Source organism: Thamnophis elegans, chromosome 10 (genome assembly GCF_009769535.1).
Source record: "Thamnophis elegans isolate rThaEle1 chromosome 10, rThaEle1.pri, whole genome shotgun sequence".
NCBI classification, from domain to species: Eukaryota; Metazoa; Chordata; class Lepidosauria; order Squamata; family Colubridae; genus Thamnophis; species Thamnophis elegans.
This window is the reverse complement of record NC_045550.1, coordinates 60,347,308-60,370,747: the sequence shown is the minus strand read 5'-3', so window position 1 is coordinate 60,370,747 and position 23,440 is coordinate 60,347,308. Positions and strand designations below refer to the sequence as shown.

Here is a 23,440-nt window from a genome sequence, read left to right as displayed (position 1 = left end):
GTTTTGAGGGCAGAAATTGAAACAATTTACGTCCAGGATGCGAGGGATCTGTAGATATTTTCACAGCCCTCTTTTTGACTCGTGCAGTGTACAGGTCTTCAATGGAAGGCAGGTTGGTAGCAATGGTTTTTTCTGCAGTCCTCATTATCCTCTGAAGCCTGTGTCTGTCTTGTTGGGTTGCAGAACTAAACCAGACAGTTATAGAGGTGCAGAATGATTGTTTTGATTGGCACCACGTATTGCGCTTCAATCTTATTTTGCGCTTCAATCTTTATTTTTTTGTTATCGGTCTCCGGGGCGGGGAAGAAGTGGCATGCACGGAGTTATTGCATTCAGCGTAGAATACAATAAACCAAAAATAAACGCATGCTTAGCATTGCTAATAAAAGGCGCCATCCGCAGCATTTTTTTTTTAGTACCCTGACCCGGTGCAAGAGTGAGTCAGGAAGCTTTCAAACCGCAAGGAAAGGCGACCGGCTCTTCCTTCATTCGATCCACCGGGCAGGGAATCGATCTAGCCCAGCCGCTCCCCAGAGAGCTTCTCTTTCTTCCACGCTTTGGCGGGGCCGGGCGGGGTTTGCTGAAGAGACGGGCGTCCCTTTACCGGCTCTTTTGTCCCGCTCTGGTGACGCGGCTCCATTAGGAGCCACCCCGGGTTGGTGGGGGACGGACGGGGGGAAGCGAAGGCGCGCCTAAAGATCACAAACAGCAAGGCTGGGGCGGTACCACCTCGCGTAGTAAGTGACGTCGGAAAGGAGGGAGGGAGGAAGGAGGGCGGTCCCGGCGCCTTAAAAGTTGTAGCCGCGGGCGCTGTTTCGATTGGCTCTTTCGACGGCGGTGGGGGCGGGCACGGAGCGTTGACAGGCAGGTTCCCCGGCCGCGCCCCCTTTTTTTTTTTTCCTTCCCCCCCTCCCCTTCCTCCTCTCGCTTCGCTTTGGCTGTAGGAGGCCCCGGACTGGCCTGCTCGGCTCTTCGGCGCCCGCCCGTCTTCCTTTCGGCCAGGTGGGTTGGGAAGTAGGTAGGGGAGCCCCCGCGGTCGTGCTCGGCTCTGGGAGCCGTTGGTTGGGTTCTCTGGAAGGCAAAGCCCCCCCCCCTTTCCCGCCCTTTTCCAACCGTGTTTATTGGGGGGCGGGGGCGCTTGGGAAAAGCTACGTAACCGGCGGCGCCCCCCCCTCCTCTGTCTGTGTGGGAGGCGGTGGTGGGTCGTGGGGAGGGCAAGGGGCGCCCATGCAGCCCCTCGGCAACTCCCGTGGCTGTTGGGTTGGACTACAACTCCTATGCTCGGCCTGGACAACAACTCCTATCCTTCTCTGCCTCCTTACCCTCCTTACCTTGGGTGAGGGAAAAATGGGCGTTTTTAAATTCATAAGAGGTCTGGGGTTTTTTTTGGGGGGGAAAGGGGAAGAGAAGCGGGAGTTGGACTACAACTCCTTTCCTTCTCGGCCTGGACTACAACTCCTATCCTTCTCTGCCAATCCCTCCTTACCTTGGGTGGGGGAAAAATTGGCGTTTTTAAATTCATAAGGTGACTGGGGGTTTTTTTTGGGCGGGGGGAAAGGGGAAGAGAAGCAGGAATTACAAGGGGGTGAAAATCGTGGGGTCTGGGGAGGGGAGTGCACGTGAGAATGAGGAAACCCCCCTCCCCAAGACGGGCCAACTCGGGTTCCAAAACCAACATATAAATAAGGCAGGATTGCAGAAAGAAAGTTCAAGCCTTTTCACCGCTCAAGGCCTACCTCTTGGGGTTGTTGTGCGCCTGGGAAAGGATAAGAGGGACGTGAACAAGCCAAGATCTGTTGCTGTGGGAAGGGAGGGGGGAACTGGGGGGGGGTGTATAGAAAAGAACGGCTGCCTGCCGAGCGTGCACAACAGTAGTTGACTGTCGGTCCCAAGAAGAGGCTGGCGCAGGGTTGTGGTGGTGTGCGGGGTTTTTGTGCAAAGCCTTCGTGAGAGACAGTGTGAGCTGTGTGTCCTTGGGAGGGGAGAGAAGGAGGGGAATTTTGAATCAAACTATCGCCAGGGAAAAGCTTGCACTGGTTTGTTCCTTTTGTCTGTCACCTTTTTCCCACGGCGTTAAAAGCATTATTTCATCCTTTCCCCAGGAAAGCTGCCGCTCCCTCTCTTTTATCAAGTACAGGTAGTCCTCAACCAACAAGTCCCCTTCGGGGGAAAAGGGCGGCATATAAATATAATAAAATCAATCAATAATAAAATCAAATCAAACAAATGGTTCGTTTAGTGACTCTTCGAAGTTACAACTTTGGCACCGAAAAGGGGGACTTGAGACCATTTCCCCACACTTAACAACTGTCGGTGCATCTCCCTGGTCCCATGATCCAAATTTGGACGCTTGGTCACTGGTTCATATTTGTGACAGTTGCAGGGACCTGGGGTTGTGTGTGAGGTTCCCTTTTGTGACCTCCTGACAAGCAAAGTCAGTGGGGAAGCCAAATTCCCTTCACAACTGCAGTGATTCACTTAACCACAACTGTAGCAAGAAAAGTTGTGAAATAGAGCAAAACTCACTTAACAAATTGCTCACTTAGCAACATAAAATTTGGGGCTCAGTTATGGTCGTAGGTTGAGGACTACCTGTGAACAATTAAAATAGAATTATAAAAACGTAATTGCTGTAATTGTCTGAAAGAGCATTGGAATCTATTGAATCAGCTTGCCGTGGCTGGGTGTGAGCTGTGCCATCTTCAGACTTTTTTTAGTATGTGGACTGCTTGAGCACAAGGAGGTGTGTAAGGGAATGGTTTTTGTTAGAATTGAGGTTGACTAGGCAGAGTAAGACACCTGTCTGCAGGAATACTGGCTTCAAAATGCTAGATGGTTGCCATACACTTAAAATCAACAACTGTATGTGCAGTGTATGTTTGCTGACTTCACTCCATTTGTAGACATGACTGCAATACAATAAGGGTGGTGCTATGTGTGAAATTGTCTTTACTGTTCTGAAAAATCAAAGTGTTTCTTTGAGGCTTGTGGCCAACCTTGAGGTGTGGGTTGCTTGCATCTGTGGAGCTTAACCAAGATGCTGTATTTCATTGCAAGTACCTATAGATAACCCGTTGAATTATGTAACACAGATTTCTCATCCTCTTAGAAGGAAAATATTTGGAATGTTATTTTTTTAAAAAAAACATGGAAATCTGTCATATTAAAAAAAATCTCATCTGAGTTACATCTGAACCATCGAGTTACGGATAATATTTTTAGGATGCTTAACTTTATATTATATTTTTGAAAACAATTTTAGGTCAAACAACAGCGATGCAATCAAAATAAAAATGAGAATATATGTTTGTGTTGTGTATAATAGACATAACATGTTTATTAAGATTACATGGCCCTTTTCCTTTTTTAAAGTGTTGGTTTATGTTTTGCTTTGCAGGATTTAAAGCTATCTGGAACTACTGTTTTCCAATTAAAATACACGAAAAAACATGAACTATGATAACTTTAGTAATTTGACAGTTTTTTAAAATAGTTTCAACATGTTTTAATTTCAAAAATAGTTTTATAATGGTTTGTTGCAAGATGCTTGCTTTTAAGAATGGAGAAGGTCTGGTTAAATGTGGAAACATGTATTTGCACCATGAAATTTTGGGTCAAATTGATGCTTAAAATATTGCACTCATCATTCATGTGGAGAATGATATTCTTGTCTGTTATGTGTGTTGCATCCATGCTGAGTCACAGCAGGCCATTCTGCACATAAGGGTTTTCTGAAGTTAGAATATTTATCCTGCTAAATTGGTATAAATATTTATTAATGCAATTCAGATTGGCTTCTTTGCTCCCAAGGGCTTCCCACTAGAGATAGCTCAGTATTTCATTTATTAAAAACTTTATACTACACTTACATGTCTAATGAGTAAATGCTTTTGTTTCTAACAGAATTGGTAGTAATAAAAATTAAAGCAGTTCTTCGATCCAAAAGAAAGGGGATAGCAACCAAGTAACAGAAATAGCACTAAAGTAAATAAGATATTGGTATGTCATAGATATTTCCGTGGTCACGGTCTTTTTTAAAAACAAAAATCCTGTAATACCTAAAATCCATCCCAACTGAATAAGCATTTCCATCTTGATTATGCCATATTCTTTCTCTAGATTCTAGAAATATAGCATGCATGACTATTTCAGAGAACTTTTAGAAGCATCTAATTAATTTTTTTCCAGCTAATGTTTAGGAATTGCCTCCTTTGAAAGACCAGAGAAAAGAATACTTTGCAATTAAAGATGTTTTGATGAATTCTGGGAAGATACTATATTAGAAGTAGAGAATGGTATTGTGAAATTGGGAGCAAAAAACGCAGCCATCCTGTCACTGATTGCAATGTTTATGATAATTCCAAATGTAGGATTGGGTGGAGTTGTAGTTATATAGGTAGTCCTCGATTTACAACTACAGTTGAGCCTAAAATTTCTGTTGCTAAGCGAGACAGTTGTTGAGTTTTGCCTCATTTTATGACCTTTCCTGCATCACTGTAATTAGTTATACACTTGTTAAATGAATCTGACTTCCCCATTGACTTTGCTTGTCAGAAGGACACAAAAAGTGATTACATAAATCCTGGCACACTTAAACCATCATCAATACCTGCCAGTTACCAATTATCCGAATGTTGATCACATGACTGATCACATGTGGTGATGCTGCATTGGTATAAGGGTGAGAAACTGTCATAAGTCACTTTTTTCAATGCCACTGTAACTTTGGACAGTCACTAAACGAATAGTTGTAAGCCGAGAACTATCAGTAATTATCAGTTCAAAGAAAGCAGAAACTGGGAATGAGAAGCAGTTTGAAATCAAAACAAGGAAAAGAACCAGATTAAATAGGTGGTATTTTTGGTAAAAGGTGAAAGTAAATAATACGACTTCATGTCCCAAAGATGGTTTTCAAAAGGCATCTTGTAGTTCTCAAGAAGCTGATTGGATTAGAAGCGAAACGTTTTCAAGGAAAGAAAACCAAAAAAATCCAGTTGTCTTTTGAAAAGAACCTTTGGGACATCCATGGCCTGGATGACTGAGAATCTCCATAGACAATAGGACTTCAAGCAAATACTTGCATACATAAATGATAGGATGATGATACTACATTGTATCAGACTAATTTTAAATTCAGGGGTTTGGAATACATGGTGCATGATGCCCTATTTAGGGTTGTGGGAAGGGATGCTGTGTGCAGTTTACTCGTTTCTGTTTTATTGCCCTTGACAATGTGGAAGTTACCCTGTTTCCCTGAAAATAAGACCTCCCTGGATAATAAGCCCAATTGGGCTTTTGAGCGCATGCGCTAAAATAAGCCCTCCCCCAAAATATTGCAACACAGCAGCAGCCATGAGGTGACAATGCTCACTGCCTCCTGCACCTCAAAAATAATAAGACCTCCCCGAAAATAAGGCCAAGTGCTTATTTTGGGGGTCAAAAGAAAATAAGACGCTGTCTTATATTCGGAGAAACACGGGTAGTAATGCTTACAAATTGGGGTGGGGGTGGTGGAGGGTCCTATAGTGTATGAGGCTAGAACAACAGCCTCCTCCCCTTTTAGAAATTATGTGCTGTTAAGCTTTTCTAAAAGGTATTGGTTGACATAATATTTGATTTCAGTTTTGGACAGCAGCCTTATTTAATGAGCTTTTTTAGACAGTTAATTGCACTACCGTTGTACAATTAATGATCTGTTTTGGGGGGGGGGGGGTTGCACGAAGTCCAGACATTTTCATTCAAAGAAGCCCTTTGGTTTCAGGAGATTTGTTGTTGTTGTTGTTGTTCCTCTTCTCACTTTTGCCCATTTTTCCAATAATATTTAATACAAGTTTGAGAGTTAGAACAAGGCTATGTAATTGTCACAGTCACTGTTGAATAGATAATCCTGGCAATTAAAATAACAGCATAGCGTTTTTCATATATGTAGCCAAAAACCATAGCTTTTTTTTAAACCTATGTATTGAAATTGCCAAAATATACACACACACCCTTTTTGTTTTTTGAAGATGCCTTTTCCTTGGGTCTAGTAATTTTAGGCAACTATAAGCCAGTCTCTATATTTCAAGGGAAGATTTTAAAGAAAGAGATGGGAGTAGTAAATGCAGAGTATCCTAAAAAAAGTTTGTCTGAATCCTGGATAGTCTGAAGTCAAACCTGATATGGGACTAAAACAACATTGGTCATTGTGGTTGATGGTCTTTGTTGAGATCTGGATGGGGGCATTGTGCCCCTTCTGGTCTGTTTAGATCTCTTGGTAACTTTCAGTCGTATCAACCATAGTATCCTACTGAGTTGACTGCAGGTACAGAGTAGACTGGCATAATTGTATTGTAGTTCCCCTCCTTCCTAAGTGGGCAGTCCCAGGCAGTGGAGGCAGAGAGGTCAACCTAGTGATTGCTGCGTATTGAGTACCACAGGTTTTTAGCCTCTGTCACTCCTGAAGTTTAACATTTGTATTAAGGGAAGGAGAAGTCATTCAATTTGGGATCTGGTGTCAGCCGCGTGCTCATCTCTATCTGGTCTTTGCTGGAGATCTGGTGGTGGTCTTGTCTCATCAGCATCTGGAGCCTCGGGGGATTGGATGGGAAGAAAGTAGCTGGAGTAGAATCCCTGCAAAATGTGAAGGTGCTCTTTGTGGCGAAACTCATTTGGCTCCTTATTGGCTTTGTGGGCTTCGAACAGGGTAGATTCCCGCTTGGAGGAACAGGTTTTTTTTAGAGTTTCAATTATTGTTGGATAGGTAGACAGATATTGGGCTAGTGCAGTGATTGTCTAAGGGCTGGGCTACCAATAACAACAGTTTCTCCATGTCCTTATCACTTTAAGTTATACCCTTTATGTGGGGGTGGGGGAAAACATAACTAGGGTAGACTAGCGAAGGTAAGGGAATAAGAAACGATACTAAATTATATTTGGGTTGGTGGAAATACCATCCCAAGGAAACATAAACTGAGTTTTGAAATATACACCAACAATAATAGAAAAAGAAAGGGGGAGAGAAGGAGAGAATGAAAGGAAGACAGGGGAAAGAAGAAAGAGGCAAGGAGAGGAGGATGGAAGGTAGAGAAAGAGAAGGAGAGAGGGTAGAAAGGGAAAGAGGAAGAGCAGGAGTAGGAGAAAGAGAAGGGAAGGGAAGAAGGAAGGGAAAGGAGAGGAGAAAGGAGGGAAGTAGAGAAGGGAGGGAGGGAGAAAAGAAAGGGAAAGTAAGGTGTTACAAAAGGAGGATGGTAAATGAAGTAACCCAAAATGTACACTATAACTTACTAAATGAAATAATAAATGTATAAGAATGATAGATGTAAAGAAGAATAACAATTATGTGAATGTATACTTAAAATGGTATGTAAGAAAATGCTCATTGGTTGGTAGTAGACTTGTCATTACAATTGAAAATGCTGGCTGCTATTGGCAGAGCCCTTAATAGCTTGGCACCTGGGTACCTGCAGAGGTTCCTGCTTCAAGTGAAATTGATCCGTCTAATTTATGTGTCCTGAATTGGAATATTGAGCCCCGTCTATCTAAGGTCCAGCAGAGAAGGGAGACAATTTTATTATTTTAATGGGTAGAGTGACCAAATCGAAGTCTGGATCTAATTCCCAATTCAGATGCTGTCAGGAAATTTGGAATGGGCTGTCCCTGCAAGAAAGCTTTTAAATGTCACATCACAAAAAAATCTGCTTGGAAAAGTATGAAAGAACTCTTCCATGACAAAGACTGGTAGAGGGTTAATAAGAAATGTCTACTCCAGGTTCTTTCTTCCGATGGGCACAATACCAGCTATTAGAGCTGAGGGTGTACTTTCTTTTACCACAGAAGGAAATGACATATCTGTTAAAAAAATTTTTTTTGTTGAATTAGTGATTGCAAAATTAAATTTTCATATGGTTTTTTTTGTTCAATTGCTTCATATGGATAAGCCCACATACGTTGAAAAAAATGTACATGAAAAAGCATTGTTTGCTTTTCCACATAACTGTATGTGGAAGAGTTCCTATTTAAAACTGCCTTTTTCAGGCACTTATAGGGGAATTAATGACAGTAAGAGCATAAATGTTGGAAATTCATAGAAACACTGTTTGAAAACATGTTCAGATTGGTTTGATTTGGGGAAATTGCGTTACATGGAGGGTCATTCTCACTCGGTTGACTTCATAGCTTCCTGGTGTTACTATACAAAGCATCTTGCTGGGCCTGCTGTGTCCAGGCGAACACCCATCGTGCCCTTTAGTTTCAGACAGGATATTACAAAACAAATTATGTGTTCATAAGAGTTTCTATTAGATATTATGCATGAAAATTCTTTACTGTCTGTTGCAATCATATAGTTCATCTGAAAGATTTATGTACAGCTGTTTCTGCTGGGACTACCTGGCAATCTTGTTATGATACGGTAAGGTTTTATTTATCAGTGAATATGGCGTCGAAATGATTTGAAGAAAAAGAGAAATTAAGACTCAAATATTGGAATTGGTTTCCAACAAGATATTAGGAAAGAAAATATTGGCTTCTCAAATTGATACAGCATAAATAACAAAATGGGAAAAGGATTAGGTGATGCTGATTTATTTTAAAGCAGCTGAAAAAGCAGCTGAACAGCTTGAATCCATCATTATAGATCATTTTAATAGCAAAGCCAAGATATTCTTTAAAATTAGGTAAGATTATGAAAATACCCAATTTATTGTAATATGATTATGATTTTCAGTTTAAAGTTGTGGGGGAAGGGACTGAAATAGTCAACACATGTTTCACAATTTATTCTTGCCATGAGCTTCATTTTGGACGTGATGTTAGTTCTTTTTTATCCTGAGCTTTTTAATTGCTATGTACCAGCATTGATGCTAAATTTTAGTGTAATATTGCATGTGAATGGCTTTGAATAGCTTGCAGTAGCAGTGGGTTCAAAGTGAAGCAATTATGCCCCATTAATTTTGGTGGGAGAATTAACTTTTTTACCCATTCCACATATAACATCATTCCAAAATTCTTACATCTGTGTATTACTCTTACCCCATTCCTACAATGTCTACTGAGGACAGATGCAGAATTTGAAGAAAACCACTCAAAGGACTTGCTAAAATTTATAGGAAATATTGCTTTTTTTAGTATAAAGAAAGGTGATTTGAAGTAGGTAGCTAAGTTTTGATACAGCTTTATTCTAAAATTATGTAAAATAGATTGCAGATCAATTCCAGTAGGAAATACCTCCAGTCCAGATAAGTTTTGTTAAAGGCTACCTAATCAGTCTTTCCTTTTTAGCCTTTCCTTTCCTTTTTCAAGAAATATTTGTATCTCACATAGGAGTAAAACAGTTTTAGCAGCTGAACTTTGTATTTTTGTTATGGGGGTTAAGAACAATGGCCTGTACTTGTTTCTTATTTTTAGGAAACCTCTGAAGGAATTTTGATACAACTTAACACCATTTCTGTACTTGGTTTTTAGGGTGTATAGACAGCAACCTGGTATTAGCAGGGCTTCTTCCCTTGTTTGGAGGAACTTTAAAATAATTTTGACTGATGAAGAGCTATTTAAACTGAAAAGTAACAAGTAGTTTGAAAACTTTAACTTAATAAAGTTGTTATTGTCCCAATATGAATTTTAAATTATGGATAATGTTCCTGATTCACAACTTAAAATTTTGTCACCAGAGTAAAAATGCCACTTTAGCTATGAAATCAGTAAATGGTCTTAGGCAAGTTGCACACTCCTGTTAGCCTCCAACTACAATGCATGGATAATACAGGCTACTTTAGGAATTGCTGAGATAATGCTGGAATTCATAGGGTTCTTAAAAGCTCTTTTTAAAGGCTGCAGCATGTAGATTTAACAAAAAAAAATTTTTGAGTTGTAAATGCTATTGAAATGTTTCAGCTCCCGATGTTAAAAAAACATGTCCAATATTTTGCACATATTTTATGTACCTACTACAGTCTCTTGCAGACGACCATTAGTTTGCATTAAATTTTAAAAAGAATCCATAAAACAAGCATTTAAAAGGTAGTAAAAAATTCCAAAAAGTTAAGCAATGCCCACAATTTTCTGTTTCACCTGCAGTAACTTCTTTTTTGATACCTAGACCAGTTCAAGTAATTTACTTTGCTATGTTGACTAAGTTACTTATTTAAAGAGAAAGAACCCTGATATATTTCCGTTCAATCTTATTTCCTCATCCAAGAATGTGGCAATGAGTCAACAATATGAAGAATTCAAGGGTAGATATTTGTCCTCCAGCCGTAGATAAAATAATCTAACTATGGCAAAATTTGTTGAGTTCAAGACTCGTGGCAAGATTCCTTATTATCTTCATCTAGTTTGGGAGAATTCCTGAGTCATGTTGCTGTTTATATCAATAAAATTTCTCCTTGTCATGTTTTAACCATGATTCATCTTCAGTGATGGCTGAGTTTGAAATATAAACAAGCATTCTCTTGTCCTTTGAATTCCTAACCAAGTAAATTGTGGGCGAGAGACAGTTTGGTGTAGGAGACTGTGAGTTCTATTTGCACCTTAAGCACAAAACTAGCTAGGTGATCTTTGGTTGGTCACTTTATCTCAGCCCTAAGAAAGAAACAATCTCAAAATTGCTCCTTTTGAAAAATCTTGCCAAGAAAACTACAGAGATTTATCCAGTCAGCCTCTGAGAATCAGGCACGTTTGAACCAAAGGAAAGAAAATGTGGGCATTGATCCTTTAAATGTTGTATCTTGTTTTTGCTTGCTAAAACTTAATCTGAAAGGCAATAGCTTTGGCAAAATAACCCATAATCTATTAATCAGATAAAAATAATTATTTCAGTGTCAGTCTTTAGCTAAAGAGAGTTTATTAAAGAAGAAAGGAAGTGCATTAAACACTTCCTTTCCAATTTCTGCACAATTTCTTATTTACTTCATTTAGTATTATATCTGTTACAACAAATGCATTCCATCTATTTTAACAATGAATGTAATATTAAGTAGAGAAATTTGGTTAATATTGACCAAGGGTTGGCAACTATTTTAATTTTATTTATGTCGTTTATTGCTTTTCATATATATAAGGTTTTTATTTTTAGATTTGCTTTTAACTTTTCTCTTTGATTATTTCTTCTGTTTTTAGATTAAAGGCAACTATTTTAGCATCATAGGCACATTTAGAATTCTGAAGAAGTTATATATGAAAGTATCCCCCTCCACCCCCGAGGTGGATTCCTACCGGTTTGGCCCGGTTTGGCTGAGTAGGTAGTAACTCGGCCTGCCACGCCCCTGAACAGGTTCTATCGCCAGGACACCCATCTTGATTTTCTGTTCTGCACATGCGCAGAACAATCTTCATACGCAGAAATGTATTTTTTTCCCTTTTCCAACCTTGTGCACATGCGCAGAACTTTTTAGGTGCAAATGTGCATTTGCCAAACCAGCAGTAATGCCAGCAGCAACCCACTCCTGCTGCCACCCAAAAGGAGGCATAAAAAAGTCTGTGTCTATTGGCTTCGGGGGGAGGAGCCTGCCGCCGTCGGGAGCTCAACGAAGCTCCTGTCAGGATTCTGGTTCGTATATCTTATAAGATCTATAGATATCTCCCCTTTCTGGCAGAAAGGGGCAGGGAGAAGGTCAGTCGTTAGGATCTCTTTGTAATTCATAGCTTTTTTTTGCTGTGAATGGAGAAGAGGTTCAACATTAGCTGAGCCTTTACTCCGGCCAGTTTTCCGCGCTGCCTTTTTTGCAGCCCCAGGCAGATTGCCCCCCCCCCCAGGACAAAGCTAAGCTATTTAAAAGTCAATCCGGGCGGGGACCATTCCTGAGGAATTTCTTCTATTACTATCTAAAATACCAGCTTCAATTTCGCAAAAGGCTCCCTTTCTTTTTTAGCTGCGTCACAAGATGGCGATCTCGTAGCTTTTGTGTTTGATGTGACGTACTTAGTCAGCCCTACCCTCCTGAAGGCTTCTCCGTACTAATTGCTAAAAGATTAACTGAGGGGAGCAGAGACTTTGATTTTTGGCTCGCTTGATTGCTTGTCTTTTATTTTTACTCTGGAATGGCTCCCAAATCTAAACAGAAGCGCTTCCTTAATAACATATTTCCAAAAACTGCTATGAAGCCGCTACCCTTGCCTCCTACACCCTCCACGGGAGATTTGTTAACACAAGAATTTCTTCTCAAAACGCTTCATGATTTCAGACAGGAAATTAATCAACTGATATCGGATTTATATGATCAATTTGATGCTAAAATTGCTCAGGCAAAGAAGGATATGATCGGAGTAATGACAGTCATGACAGATTATATTGCTGAAACGGAGGACAAATTGGAACTTTTGGAAGAAACTAATCTTAATTTGATATCCAAAATTCAAACGTTACAACAGGAAATTGAAAATGCTCAAAAACAACTTGTCATGATAAATTATAATAAGACTGCCTTTGCAATAAGAGTTAGAGGATTGCGTGAAAACCAACAGGAGAATTTGAAACAGATCTTCTTTGAGGCTTTCAGCCGCTTGGTGGGAAGTCCGGGATTTAACTTTGATTGGCAGATTCAAAGAATTTACCGCCAGAATTCGTGGGTAGCAAAACAGCGACAGCTTCCGAGGGACATAATTATATACTTTACCACAAGGGAATCCAGAAATGAGATAATACAGAGGCTTTACAGCAAGAGGTTGAGAATTGATGGACAGGACTTGATTGTTTTTAAAGAGATACCATCTCAAATATTAAGAACAAGGAGAGAGTACGCTTTCTTAACCGAAGAACTCAGAAATTCTCAGATTCCATACAAATGGGAAGTCCCAGCTGGTATTACAGTTACATTTGGCAACCAAAAACACCGCATTAATTCTGTCTGTGAAGCCCGAGAATTTTACTACGAGACCCTGAAGGCGGGACTTCCTGATTCATCCGGACCTGGAGAGAGACAAGGAGAAGGAGAAGACAAACAGCGAGACACGTGGCTACAAGGCGGAGGGTGTTGCTTTCCTCTTCCGGAAGGGCAGAAGACTAAAGAATAAAGACTTAGCGATGTTCTTAAAGCTTTATGATTTCCGTCTGGGATAAAATGGAAAAGTTGTATATCGATGATGAGACATGGAGACTGAAAGAAGCGTTGCTGATTGTGGACACATATTGTATATAAGATTTGTCTGAACTCTAACTCAAATTGCGCATGAATTATTTTCCTAGGCGAGGAGAGCGGAGATTGCGATCTTTTTGAGTTGTGGTCTGGGACGAACGGAGTTGGGAGGCGCGTGGGAGAGGGAAGGGTAGCGAAAGCTTAATTAGATTACCTGGGGCTAGAATGCAAGCTGATGTTTGTTTGAGTTGCTATTTCAATATAAGGTCAAGAAAGATTGGTCGGAGAGTCTTCAGGAAAGTGGAGTAAATATGGGAGGAGCAATGGATGCGGATAAAATATATATGTGGATATGGATAAAGGCAGGGTGGAAGGTAAAAAAATTTACATGTGGAGGTGGGTAAGGATAGAAAGGGAGGTGTTGGAAATGAAAAATGAAAGAAGTACTTGAGTTTAATGGTTTTATAGAAAGGTTTGGATATTCGGATAAAAAAGAGATAAATTAAAGGTCTGAATAGATAGACAAAGCAATGAGACTTTTAGTTGGGGAATCCTAATTGATCAACTTACCTGGCTCTAATACAGTTTGAAACCCTGCAAGTAGTAAAATAACCGAAATTTGGAATGAGCTACATTGTTTAAGATTTACAGATAATGGGAAGCTGTGTTAACGTAGTGGGTTTATTGACCCTTCTTGTTTCTCCTTTCTTTTTGTGTGTGTGTGTGTGTTTTTTTTTATTTTGTATTTTTTACTATTCTCTTTTTTTTTCTTTGGCTTTACTTTTATTTTATTTTTTTAATTTTAAAGTTAGCTGGCCTTATTATACTCAAATGCTTGTTAAAGAATTATGCCGGGTATGGGACCTGCGAAGCCGTAAGGGGGTTAGGGAGGGGGGATTATAGGGGGGAGGGGGGAGGGTGGAATTACAGTTTCAATTCTTAGAACAATAAGAATTCACTTGTATACTGCGGCTCGTTTTTCTTTTTTCTTTTTTTCTTTTTCTCTTTTATTTTTTATTTTTTTTAAAAAAAAAAAAACAAACTGAAATGTATGGATACACCAAAGCGAGGAGAAGAGGGAAAGAGGAGGGAGAAGTAAAGAGGGAGTGAGAGGGAATGTAAGGAGGGTGAGATGGAGGGAGGGGGAGATGTCTGAGGGGGAAGGGAAGTAGAAGAGGGGAATGCTGGAGGGGTGAAATGAAAGTTGGAGGGGGAGAAGAGAGGGTGTATGGGGGAATGAAGTGTCATGTTGGGTTTTTTTTTTTCTCTTTTTTTTTACGCACAGTATATAAGTGATTGTATAAAATGAAAATGAAAATGAAATAAATAAAATGTATTTAAAGATATTATCCAAAAAAAAAAAAAAAGTCTGTGTCTATTCATTTTTAAAATTAAATTTAATTTTAATTTTTCTCCCCAAACCCATGCTACTACATTCCCTCCTAAATTTTAAATTAAATGTGTCTTTTCATTGAACTTTAGTTACCTGGGAGAGAGTTTTGATGATGTCCCCATTGTTTGGGAAAATGGCTGAGTTTGATGCAGGTGGAGGAAGAAGAGAGCTGCTGTTTGCTTGAGGCAGCCTGTTACCATTTAGTTTACTCTTAACTTTGTACTATGTATATTTTAATTGTATTGTTGGTCATTTTACAGCATGCTGTTAACCACTGAGAGGCGTTTGAATACGATGTTCCAAAGTCATACACAGATGTCATTGGAAGGGGAGAGTTTCAAAGCAGTTGCGAGGGGAGGAGTCACGGGAACAGGCAAACTGGGATGCATCCCCCAGTCAAGGTGGCTCCATTCACGGTGGTACAGGAGTGTGAATTCAATTGGAGTTAGGATGAACTTGAAAAGGGTGCTTTACAACCCTTAAGGGCACGTCTGACTGTCACAAAATGTCAGTGACTCCGCCCCTGAGGTCACATGACTGCACTTTGGGCACTTGGCAGTCAGCTTAACATTGATGATTGTTTGCAGCATCCCACAGTCATCTGATTGCAATTGGTGTGTTTTTGCTGGTTTTTTTTTTTTCTGGTTTGATAGAGTCTTGTGATGTGTTTAACATAAGGGGGATAAAAATGTATTTAAAAACAAAACCAACCCCCCCCCTCCCGGATTTTTTAAATTTAAATTGGAATTTTTTAAAATCAAATTTATTTTAATAAAATTTTTGTATTTGTATTTATTATGCATTTATAGGCCGCCCTTTTCCCTGAGGGGACTCAGGGCGGCTTACAATAAAAGGGGAAAGGGAGTGTAGGACAAATACAAAAGAAATGTGAGCGAGAATAAATTCAACAATAAAACACAACATTCACTCGACATTCGGGAGGGGCTAAAGTAAAGACTTATCCCCAGGCCTGACGGGCTAGCCAGATCTTGAGGGCTGTGCGGAAGGCCTGGACGGTGGTGAGGGTGCGGATCTCCACGGGGAGATTGTTCCATAGCGTCGGAGCCACAACAGAGAAGGCTCTCCTCCGAGTAGTCGCCAGTCGGCACTGACTGGCGGATGGAATACGGAGGAGGCCAGCTCTGTGCGATCTGATGGGACGCAGGGAGGTAATTGGCAGAAGGCGGTCTCTCAGATAGCCAGATCCACTACCATGGAGCGCTTTATGGGTGGTGAGTAGGACCTTGAAGTGCACCCGGAGATCGACAGGTAGCCAGCGCAGCTCACGGAGGATCGGTGTTATGTGGGCGAACCGTGGTGCGCCCACGATCACTCGCGCGGCCGCATTCTGGACTAGCTGAAGTCTCCGGGTGCTCTTCAAGGGCAGCCCCATGTAGAGCACGTTGCAGTATTCCAGCCTGGAGATCACAAGGGCTCGAGTGACTGTTGTGAGGGCCTCCCGATTCAGGTAGGGCCGCAACTGGCGCACCAGGCGAACCTGGGCAAATGCCCCCCTGGTCACAGCTGAAAGATGGTGGTCGAAACTCAGCTGTGGGTCCAGGAGGACTCCCAAGTTGCGGGCCCTGTCTGAGGGGTATAAATTTTGTCCCCCCAGCCTGAGTGATGGTACGTTGGTCAAATTTTTGGGAGGAAAACACAACAGCCACTCGGTCTTGTCTGGGTTGAGTATCAGCTTGTTTGCTCTCATCCAGTCTTTAACGGCCTCAAGACCCCGGTTCATCACGTCCACCGCTTCATTGAGTTGGCATGGGGCGGACAGATACAACTGTGTATCGTCCGCGTATTGATGGTATTTTATCCCGTGCCTCCGAATGATCTCACCCAGCGGTTTCATGTATATGTTAAATAGTAGGGGGGATAAGACCGAACCCTGCGGCACCCCATAAGTTAGGGGCCTCGGGGACGATCTCTGCCCCCCCACCAACACCGACTGCGACCTGTCCGAGAGGTAGGAGGAGAACCACTGCAAAACAGTGCCGCCCACCCCTATCTCCCGCAGTCGTCGCAGAAGGATACCATGGTCGATGGTATCGAAAGCCGCTGAGAGGTCAAGGAGAACTAGGATGGAAGCGCGGCCTCCATCCCTAGCTCTCCAGAGATCATCGGTCAATGCGACCAAAGCGGTTTCTGTGCTGTAACCGGGCCTGAAGCCGGACTGGAAGGGGTCTAGATAGTTAGCTTCCTCCAAGGTACGCTGAAGCTGGAAGGCCACCACCTTCTCAACAACCTTCCCCACAAAGGGGAGGTTGGAGACTGGACGGTAGTTATTAAGAACAGCTGGATCCAAAGACAGTTTCTTCAGGAGGGGTCTCACCACCGCTGCCTTAAGCGCGGTGGGGAAGTGCCCCTCCCGAAGAGAGGCGGTAACAACCACCTGGATCCAGCCTCGTGTCACCTCACTGCTGTTGGCAACCAGCCAGGAGGGACACGGGTCCAGTAAACAGGTGGAGGCACTCACAGCTCGCATAGCCTTGTCCACATCCCCAGAGGCAACTTCCTGAAACTCAACCCAGAGATGGTTTGCCAAGTCTTCCCCCTGTGTCTCGGCTGGATCTGCTGGAGTGGAGTCCAGGTTCGATCGAAACCGGGCAACTTTGTCCGCCAAGAACTGGACATACTCCTCAGCCTTACCCTGTAAGGGGTCCCCCGTCTCCCTCCTATTTAGGAGGGAGCGGGTTATCCTAAACAGGGCGGCTGGGCGGGACTCGGCGGACGCTACCAAGGAGGCGATATGTGTTCTTTTTGCTGTTCTTAAAGTCCGAATATACTCCTTGGTGCATGCTGTTAAAAGTGCCCGTTTCGACTCGGACCTATCGGACCTCCACGAGTGCTCTAGGCTTTTGGAGTAAAAATCTATCTAAAGATAGTTTTCTGTTTAAGACACATTAATAATTTATTCAGCATGAAATGGAGCCCAGTTATGTAGCACGAGGCTGTATATTCTATAATATTTCTATTTTTGGTAAACTCATTCAATGAAGCCAAGCTCTGCAAGCTGAGATAACATGCGCTGCATTTATGCATTCACACAATTTCACAGTAACCATGAGATAAATCATAAAAGAAAGTTCAGGAATATTCCTTTATCCCATTGTTTTGCAAATCTATATACAATACAAGCTGTATGATTGTTTGAAGATAAATGTATCTTTACCACAAGGCTCTAAGTGTGAGGAGGAAGGGCAAGCAGTAAAAATGAAAGCGAAACCTTCTAAGCAGCTTATAAATATAATATTAAAGCGCACCTGTCATTTCAGATCCATTATGGCAGTGCCTGTTAGTGGGCACCTTCTGCCCGCCACATCCCTCACCTTGTGTCACTGCCGCATCACCACCCATTAAAGTGAAATGGGACTGTTGATGAGTCAATAGAGGGTCAGAGGAGAAGCCACTGTGGGACAAAGATGACAGTTGCTCTTTAAAAATTATAATTTAAATCGAGTAGATTTAAATCAAGCTTTTTTACTTTTTACTCCAATATTTCAGGGGTTGCCACAAAGAAGAGGGAGTCAAACTATTCTCCAAGGCATCTGAGGGTAGGACAAGATCAATGGGTGGAAACTAATCAAGGAGAGAAGCACCTTAGAACTGAGGAGAAATTTCACTCCTGACAGTGAGAACAATGAATCAGTGGAACAACCTGCCTCCAGAAGTTGTGAATGCCCCAAGACTGGAAGTCTTTAAGAAGATGTTGGATAGCCATTTGCCTGGAACGGTATAGGGTTTCCTGCCTAGGCAGGGGGTTGGACTAGAAGACCTCCAAGGTCCCTTCCAACTCTGCTATTGTGTTGTATTGATTACATTGATTACAGTATCCTGTGGTTTCATGTCTAATGACCAGATCAGGCTTTAGAAAAAAGTTTAAAAGTAGCTTAGTTCAAAGAGATCTGAAAGAGCCGTGAAGTACTTTAGATTCACTTCTAAGGCGCTTCTAAGCATTTTTTTTGAGGGGGAGGGGGGCTAAATATTGCAGCAGCAACATTATTATTGTTATTTTCTCTCCCATTTTCATATATAAACATGCATAATACTCTTGCCTCTTATTTTCCTCACAACAACCCTGTGAGGTGAGTTGGCATGAAAGAGAGTGATTCACCCCACTGGTTTTTATGTCTAAAAGAGGCCTAAAACTCAGAATCTCTTCTCAGCTTCTAGGCCAAGAGACTGCTGTGTCTCTTTTAGGGGTTGTTGCCAAGATATAAAGTTGTCCCTTAAATATGCTTTTTAGCATTGAAAGCCTTAAGTGTTAATCTCTAAAACTGGTACATGTGTCTAATAAACATTTAATCTTTAAAAGCCATGCGGTTTATTGCATAATGCTTAATCCAAATAGTGTCTGTTGCAAAATCTTCCCTTCCTCCCCAATTACAAAATGCAATCCTCAAACTGATAGGTGGCAGTTATTTGTTTTTAAAAAGGCAGTCTTTTTCATATGAATTCAGTATTTTCCCCAGAACCTACTGATTGCTTCTTTTCAGCTTTAGCGTGTGTGATAACTCGCCTTAGAAGTATTTTGCAGTCTTGTTTTAGTTGCTAGAATGATTATATTTTTCCCCTTCCTCAGACCCTTTGTAAAGATGATAGACTTCAACTTGAATTTTTGAGTTGTCACTGCAGTCGGCCACAAAGGACAGCTCTCATGGGACATGTTAGCAAATTATGAAATATTTATCTGAAGCACTTTAGCAGAGCTTTTGCAGGACGTTTTAAAATATTTTAAAAGTGCCATTATATTGTAATTTAAAACAAACGTATTTAGATTCTCATAGCCCAATATATGGAGATACCGTTCCAGAAAAGTATTCCTTATGCTTTTACACTAAGTTCTGTGTTTCAAATAGGGAAATCCACTAATTTTTAAATTTTAAACCTTGTATTTTATCTACTGTTTCTTGAAGTAGGCTACTTATGGTAAATTCAGTATTTATCCAAACTAAGGGTCCTCCAAATGTGTCTCTTTCCAAAGAGGTTTGAGGGACAAGGAATTTGGGGGCTTTGAATATGAAAAAATGAATACGTCCTTTCCTGAATAATCCATGTATGAAAAATGGTTGCAGGAGAGGAATGTCATTGTTTTGAGCCAAAGAATAACTTTGCCTTTATCACAATGTCTTGGGATAGGATACAAAAGGAACTTGCCAAAAGCAGTGATTTTTGGCACTATATTTGTGACAGCAATGCTTGGGGGCATCCAAGAGAGGCAAAATTAGCTGGAAAAAGCTTACGGATTGCTACCCTACGAATAGATGCCATTGTCATCTATTTCTGAGCCAAGATCTGGAGTTACACTGAATTCTCACAATTTCGAGTATGACTAGATCTGCAATTTAAAGGCTACTTGAAAAGTGAGTATTCATTTGTATAGTGGTGCCTTGGTGCTCATCTATTTTGAAACTCATCGCATTTGGTACTCGGTGCATTTTGACGTGAAAATTTTGTCCCGGTTCTCATCGTTGGTTTGGTACTCAAGGCACAAGCTAGAAGTTGTCAATGTTGGCTGCTTTGTGACTCATTACATTATTCCTTATGGGACAAATTTGCTTAGCATTCAATAATTTGTATCATTTTATTTTAATCATTTTTAAGGTTCAGTGGCTAGGAGCTGAGCTTGACAATCAGAAGGTCGGCAGGTCAGCAGTTTGAATCCCTAGGGCCGCATAACAGAGTGAGCTCCCGTTACTTGTCCCAGCTTCTGTCAACCTAGCAGTTCAAAACCACATAAAAAATGCAAGTAGAAAAAATAGGGACCACCTTTGATGGAAAGGTAACAATGTTCCATGCACCTTTGGCATTTACTCATGCCAGCCACATGACCACAGAGATGTCTTCAGACAGCCATGGCTCTTTGGCTTTGAAATGGAGATGAGCACAGCCCCCTAGAGTCGGGAACGACTAGCACATATGTGCGAGGGGAACCTTTACCATCATTTTCGGTACTTTCCCGGAATTAATTAAGGACGATTAACAAGGTACCACGTAGCCTGAAACCTGTTGCCATATGGTTATAGTTGCTAGTCACTTCTCTCACTGTAAAAAAAGGAAAGATATGGGAAAAAATGTAAGATTTTTTTAAAGGGAGGTTTGATTTTGGACTCAAAAGTTGGGAGCCTCTGAAGTTGCTGGAGCTGAATGGGGAGCCAGGCTCTAGGTTGAATCTCGCCTCCTGGGCCAGAGCTTCCTGTGTTTTGTTGTCTAGCTGCGGTGGAGGCACGGTGCTGCAGAGCCCTTTGAAACTGTGCACAATATCTTCAACCTTAAAGATCAAGGACACACCTAGGCCGGTTTCCTGTATTTATTTTTGGAGAAACAAAGGCTTCGCCAAACAGCAAAAGATTTCTCTTTGACATTTTCCAAACGAGAAGCAATGTTGACGTGAAGCTTTGAGGCACTTGTAATCTAGGCAGCCATCCTTACCCAGGAGGTAAACATTCATAGTAAAGAGGGTGTGTGGCTTTTGGTTAGGTGTTTTCAGCCTGATCCTTTGAATTAAAACAAAACAGCTAGCTGCGGTTTATGGCAAGTAGTAGGACTTTAGTTGCACTTCAGGCAACCTTGTAAATAAGGTTTGTTTTTTATAGATGTCTACTTCTGTAGATGTCTAACATCCACAAGAGTGAGTGAGTCTTGAGAACCTAATTCTTCTACAAATTTAAAGTATACCTCAAGAATGGATGAGTGTTAGAATTGCCTTTGGTCTTGATAACCGCTGGAAGAATATGGTAGAATCCTTTGATCTATAGCAGTGATGGCGAACCTTTTTGGTACTGAGTGCCCAAACTGGAACTTGTGTGCATGTTCTTGACTGAAGACCAGCTGGCTGGCACGTACATGCCTGTTTTTTTGGCTGTTTTCAGGCTGTTTTTTTGGCCCAAAAACTGCCCCCCAAAGGGTCTGAAAATACCCCAAAAATGGCCCTGAATTCAGCCTGAAAAAGACCCCAAAATGGCCTGTTTTTTGGCCGTTTTCCGGTGCTCTGGCACCCACAAAGATCAGCTGCTCAGCACACATGTGCACGCTGGAAACCAAAAGAGCAGCTGGTGATGGTACACGTGCCCACAGAGTGGGTTCTGCATGCCATCTCCAGCACGCGTGTCATTGGTTTACCATCAAAGATCTATAGCCATGTTGTTGAACCTATGGCACGCGTGCCAGAGGTGGGAGACAGAACCCTCTCTGTGGGCACGCACGCTGTCGCACCAAGTCAGGTCTCCGTGGTGTTTCTTTTGTGAGCTTCTGTTTCCCTGCAAACGACGAGACAGAAGCTCACGAAAGAAAAAGAGCTTACCTCTTGCTGCGTTGCCAGGGCATGGCTAGTCTAGTGAAGAGAAGGACATGACAGCAGGGTTCCAGTCAGTGGTGAAATTCAATTTTTTTTACTACCGGTTCTGTAGCTTGGTGAGCATGGTGTGACTTGGTGGGCGTCGCAGGGGAAGGATACTGCAAAATCTCTATTCCGACCTCACTCCAGGGGAAGGATACTGCAAAATCTCCATTCCCACCTCACTCCAGGGGAAGGATACTGCAAAATCTCTATTCCCAACTCACTCCTGGGGAAGGATACTGCAAAATCTCCATTCCCACCTCACTGCAGGGGGAGGATACTGCAAAATCTCCATTCCCAACTCACTGCAGGGGAAGGATACTGCAAAATCTCTATTCCCAACTCACTCCTGGGGAAGGATACTGCAAAATCTCTATTCCCAACTCACTCCTGGGGAAGGATACTGCAAAATCTCCATTCCCACCTCACTGCAGGGGAAGGATACTGCAAAATCTCCATTCCCAACTCACTCCTGGGGAAGGATACTATAAAATCTCCATTCCTACCCCACTCCAGGAGAAGGATACTGCAAAATCTCCATTCCCCACTCTGGAGCCAGCCAGAGATAGTGTTTGCCGGTTCTCCGAACCACTCAAAATTTCCACTACGGGTTCTCCAGAACCTCTCAGAACCTGCTGGATTTCACCCCTGGTTCCAATATTTGAAGGGCTGTCACGGAGAAGAGAGGACAACCCATTTTCCAAAGCACCCAAAGGCCAGACAAGGAACAATGGATAGCCACTTGTCAGAAATGGTATAGGCCTCCTTGATCAGGAGGTTAGACTGTACGACCTATAAGGTCCCTTCCAACTCTGTTATTTTAAGTATTCTTAAGTTGTTTCCCCTTTTGGGGGGCTTACACCGAGGAGGGATGTAAACACATCTACCATCCCATGCCCAAACAGAAGAACAGTAGCTCCCCCAAAACCATATAAGCAACATCCTACTACTAGTGCAATCCTGCCGTAGCACAAGAGTCCAATCACGGCTCCATCCTCACAGATACCCTTGCTATTGTTGCCAGGAGAAACCATGCCCAAACTCCTGCTCTCCTCATGTTGCAAAAGAACCTGTAGGTCCTGAGCCGAATTTTTTCAGTACAATAATACCAACTGTTAGGAATATAAGGAATATAATTCTAACAGTTGGGTTGGCAATATATAAATCATATAGCAATGCTGTACCTGTTTCTTTAAATCATACTGTAAAATGTGATTGGTTGCTATTTTCCTCAATCGGCCATAAGAGGGAGCCAGAATGACTGTTAGCTCTCGGTTTGTTAGATGCTGGGCTGATCTGATCTGATTTGGAAGCTGGCTGTTAGAAAGTGCAGTGAGCTATTGTAAGTTTTGCAACTGCTAGCAAAATTTGAGTACCGGACTGTTAGTATGATTATGGACTATGTTATTTGGATTATCCCTTAACTGAAAGACGTTGATGACTGACTGTCTTATCCGTATGTGACTTGGACTATTTGATGGACTCTGATACCTCTATTTCCACGAAAGTAAAAGCTTATTTAAACTGCAATGTCTCTGTATGCTGGTTTGTGTGTTCTCCAACACAACGCTCACAACGCTTCTCTGAACGCATTAACTCTCCCAACGGGGAGCTTACTTAGCACCCCCCCCCCCAAAAAAAAAGATTAAGAAA

General features: G+C 41.8%; 1 protein-coding gene across 1 annotated transcript in view; it reads left to right on the top strand.

Annotated features, from left to right (window-relative positions):
- Positions 1–898: 898 nt before the first annotated feature.
- GNB4 (G protein subunit beta 4) overlaps positions 899–23,440 on the top strand; it is a 41,070-nt gene continuing 18,528 nt past the window's right edge. Inside the window, exon 1 of the mRNA XM_032225114.1 lies at positions 899–1,002. The gene's annotated coding sequence lies outside the window, so the exon portion shown is untranslated. The remainder of the gene's footprint in view (positions 1,003–23,440) is intronic.